We start from the raw sequence: 5,099 nt of genomic DNA on the forward strand, positions 1-5,099 counted from the left end.
ATATATATATATATATATATATATATATATATATATATATATATACATATATATCATTATTATTATTATTATTATTCAGTCCAAGGAAAAGACAATTTCCTTCAAAGAGATGGAAAACATCTAATTTTCACTAGTTCTTCGGTTAAATACCACAATATAATATAGAAAAAACAAGAACTTAAATGGTATAATTTCAATAAATAAATATTAAAGGAAATAGAGAAATACAATTGCCATATTATAAATTTATTAACATTATAATATAATTATGCTATAAAAAGATATAATATAATATTATATTTTATTATACATGTGATATAATATAATAAATGTAATATAATATAATATAACAAATAAATAAAACAAGTATATATCCTACAATTTGTTTCAATTCATATTCACTAGTGAATTTATAAAAAATACATATTTATGCATATGGATCTTGTCATGGTAATAATTGTCAAAAAAATAGACAAAAATTTTATGCAAAGACTGCTAAATCATAAAATAGTCTATGTTATGATTGAGCAGTCCTTGCATGAAATTTTTGTCTATATTTTAACAAATATTACCCTGATAAGATCCATATACATAAATGTAAATTTTTTATAAATTCACTAGTGGATATGAATTGAAACAAATTGTAGGATATATACTTGTTTTATTTATTTGTTATATTACATTATATTATGTTATATTTTTTTATAGTATAATTATAATATATTATAATGTTTATAAATTTATAATATGTCAATTGTATTTCTCTATTTCCTTTAATATATATATATATATATATATAATTACACAGGCATAGGTGTGGCTATGTGGTAAGAATTTTGCTTCCCAACCACATAGTTGCAGGTTTAGTGACACTGCATGGTACATTGGGAATGTGTCTTCTACTACAGCCTCAGGCCAACTGAAGCCCTGTGAGAAAATTTAGTAAACAGAAACCGAAAGCAGTTTTGGCATAAATTTGGCAGACACATGTCTTATACCCAAATCTTCAATGATAATGGACTGAACTGAACTGAACTGTAACTAATCTGCACATCCTCTGATAATTCATGGATGGTGATTAGATGATTTCCCCTCACAGCTGCATGCACAACTGTGATGTTTTTCTCAGTTCTACTGGTTGCGGGTCTCCCAGAACGTTTGTTAACATTGACATTTTTTCAGCCATCTTGGAAATGTCTGAACCATTCATACACTTATGTGCGGCCCACACACTCCTCTCCATACACTTTCTGAAACTTTGCATAGGCCTCTGAGCAGGTATCACCATGACAACTTTCTCTGTCATGGTCAATGTGATGATTACACACTACACACCTTCCTTCCAAATACTGCTGTAAATAGCAGAAGTGAGCTAGAACATTAAAACAGTAGAGTTCATGGTCAATCTTTGCCATGCAACTTCACTCTGTGTGCTTTAGCTTCATTACTATGGCAACAGTCTGGATCCTTAATGATCAGACCTCATATATGGCTGTGTGGTGAGAAGCTTGCTTTTTAACCACATGGTTCTGGATTCAGTCCCATTGTGTAGCACCTTGGACAAGTGTCTTCTACTATAGCCTCAGGCCAACCAAAGCCATGTGAGCAGATTTTCTGGACAAAAACTGAAAGAAGTCCATCGTATCTATAATATAAATCCCGTTCTGTCTGTGTGTGTGTGTGTAAAAGATTATAACGGCTGTATTTTTCAACTGATTTTCTCCAAACAGGGAACATACACTACTTATGTTCCAGGGATGGTTTTAGACTCTTAAAATTTTTCACATAATGAGTAATGGGCCCCCTAGAGGCAGAAAACATCCATTCCTGGGCTACGTGGAGAAGGGAGGTAACTCTTTGCAAAGTAACTTTCAGAAATTGATTGTCTCTCTTATATCCATTAGTCAACCAAAAAATAAAGATATTGCTTTTTATATTAGATTCACATCTTTGAAAGTTTTTTAAAATATTTGCTTCCAGTTTTCTAGCATCAGTGACGTCTATATCTCTCAATCCCTCTCTCTCTATGTCTCTACATCTCTCTATCCATCTCTATCTATCTATCTATCTATCTATCTATCTATCTATCTATCTATCTATCTGTATCTGTTTATCTATATCTATCTTATTTGTCTAACTAGCCATCTCTCTCCCCACTCTTTCTATATTTCATTCACTCTGTTTTCACTGTAAGTTTTCAATCGCTATTTACAAACAACAACAACAACAAATTACTGACAGAAAAAAGTTTACAATTACTGATGAAAGTAATGTCATAAATTTCAGTTCGATTCATACACTTTGTTAAATTTGCCTACAAATTTCTTATTTACTTTTGCAAAGTTTTGTGGGGTTCTTTTTGTTGTTGACGGAATTACTGATAAAAGTAAGTTCATAATTTACTGACAGAAGTAACTTCAAAAATTTCACTTAAATCCGTACGCTTAATTAATTTCCGTAAAAATTTCTTATTTACTTATACAACAGTTTTGTGTTTTTCGGTTGTTAACAGGCTTTTTTCTGGTTCCTTCAATACTGACTCTTTGGTTCACTGACAAATTTCTCTTCAACCCGTACAATTCTTTATTTTCTGTAAAAATTTCTTATTTACTCTCTGCTTGTCGAATTGAGAAATATAATTTCTGCTGTCAACCAAAAGAATGTCCAGGGACAGCTGTAAAAAGGGAAGCATACCAAGAAATGAATAGACCGTGCACTACAAAAGCCAGAGCATCTCAAAGTGATGAACAGAGATATGCACAGCTGACAAGGAATACAATCTCCACTGCAGAACGAAGAGCAGTTGCAACAGCTCAGAGAAGCAACTTCTATGGAGTAGCTTTCAATTATGATCCAGCAGTTCATTATTCAGATGACACTAGAGTTTCCATTGGTGCAATGACAACTGAGTGCATACATTGTAAAGCAATGAAGTGGCCTGGAGAGATACCTGCACTATGCTGCAGTGGTGGAAATGTTAAACTTCCTGCAATCCCCCAACCTCCAGAGCCATTGAAGAAACTGTTGTCATCAACTGACCAAGATTCCAAGCACTTTCAAAACAAAATTAGGCAATACAATGCTGCACTACAAATGACATCATTTTGAGCCACAAGAGGTTTAACTGAGCCAGGATTCATGCAAACTTTCAAGATCCAAGATCAGATTTATCATTGGATTGGCTCTCTACTACCTCTGTCCAAAATTGGCCTTGGACAAAACATGTTTTTAAAATTTATTTTATATACATGAAGACTTTCTTTTAACATTTCACTTAATGTCTATGTTCCATACTGGCATGGGTTGGAGAGTTATTAATGTAGAAACTTGTTATCTCAGCTACTAGCAGTTGAGACCTGCATAATCTAGATGACATTTTTAAATTTCATTATTCTCTTTAACCAGGGCAACGCTGGGTATTTTTCTTCAACTAAAAAATCCTTTAAGGTGGTGCTCCAGCATGGTTGCAGTCAAATGACTGAAACAAGTACAAGAATAAGAATAAAAGAATATATATATATATATGTATATAAGCAACAAGGATATCCAGAGGTAATGCAGTACGATCATTTCATGCAACTCCATTTAATTGAACAATGCAACCATCTCATTGCATCTCAGCAGTGATTCCTGATGGGCCGGGGGCTTTTCCTGGCTTCATACCCTTAATCGCTTTATCTACCAGGGAGCTGTCTATTAGGATAGCTGGTCCCTCTACTGGGTCAACATTTGGTAGGCTCTCTTCCTCCCATTCAGTCTCCATGTTCAGCAGTCTTTCATAATGGCTTCCCCAAGCCTCTTTCTTTTTCGAATCATTAAAAGCAAGTGCACCACATTTCTCTCCTGTGACATCACAATTTTCTCTCACACACTGTCTTGCAATCTGGAATACTTCAGTTCTTTGGTCCTCACGTTGCTGGACATTGGCAAACTTTTATTTTTCTGCTTTGTGCTTGGCTATGTATACCTGCCGCCCAGCCTCCCTTTTGGCTACCTGGTACAGTTCCCTGCTACCCCTGCCCTTCCAGGCTTTCTACGCCTGTTTCTTTGCTCTAATGCCTTTGTCTACCATACTATTCCACCACCACGTACCTCTAGGTCTAGAAGGGACTTTGCACCATCCGCAGACTTGGTCTGTGGCACTCAGCAAGCTGTCCCATTGGAATTTCTAGCTACTTTCTATGTACGATGTCTGTAGCTCCTCCTCCCTCTCATCAAATTTCTTGATGAGGATGTCCCTAAATTTCTGACCGTGTGAAGGGTTCTTTAGATTCCAAATCCTTTTCTGGATTGGTCTGCTTCTTGGCGTCCTTCTGGCCTCGAGTCTAAAGTCACTAATGACTAGTCTATGCTGGGGGTTACATTCTTCACTCGGGAGAGTCTTTGTATTTAAGAGTAACCCTGCATCCCGCTGTCTGGTGAGGATGAAATCAATCTGGCTAGCAGAGTCACATGATTGATAGGTTATCAGGTGGATGTCTGGTTTTCTGAAATTAGTGTTGCAGATTAAAAGGTTACATGCATCACAGAACTCCAGTAGCCTAGTTCCCTCGTCGTTTTGGGAACCAATACCATGGCCCCCGTGTACACCAGTGAAGATACCGGATTACCACCCAACATGCCCATTAAAATCTCCAGCTGCAAAGACGAGGTCATTGCCACTCGTCTTTGAGGTAGCCTGAAGAAGGTGATCATAAAAATGGTCACTCTGATCATTTGGTAGGCCTGCTTGTGGGGTGTAGGCAGAGATAATTGTAGCTGTGCTGTTCTGCAGGACTAGCCTAACCTTAAGCACTCTATCACATACCCTGACAACCTCTATGACTTTATCTACCCATTTCACTCCATTTGTGTTACCTTGCCAGAAGATTTTGTACCTATGTACCTTGCCTGTGAGGACCCTAGCTGAAGCTCCTCTCCATCTTACCTGTTGTATGCAGCATACATCAACACGTCTCTTTTGAAGCATCTCTACAATCTCACTAGACTAGACCTACCTTTCAGTGTGCCTACATCGACTGTGCCAACTTTGAAAACTGGGAAATGAATGTGGGGTGAGGCTTGGGGAGGAGAGATGTTATTTAGTGCCTGAAAAGAAG

This window comes from Octopus bimaculoides, chromosome 5 (assembly GCF_001194135.2).
Source record: "Octopus bimaculoides isolate UCB-OBI-ISO-001 chromosome 5, ASM119413v2, whole genome shotgun sequence".
In the NCBI taxonomy this organism is placed as follows: Eukaryota; Metazoa; Mollusca; class Cephalopoda; order Octopoda; family Octopodidae; genus Octopus; species Octopus bimaculoides.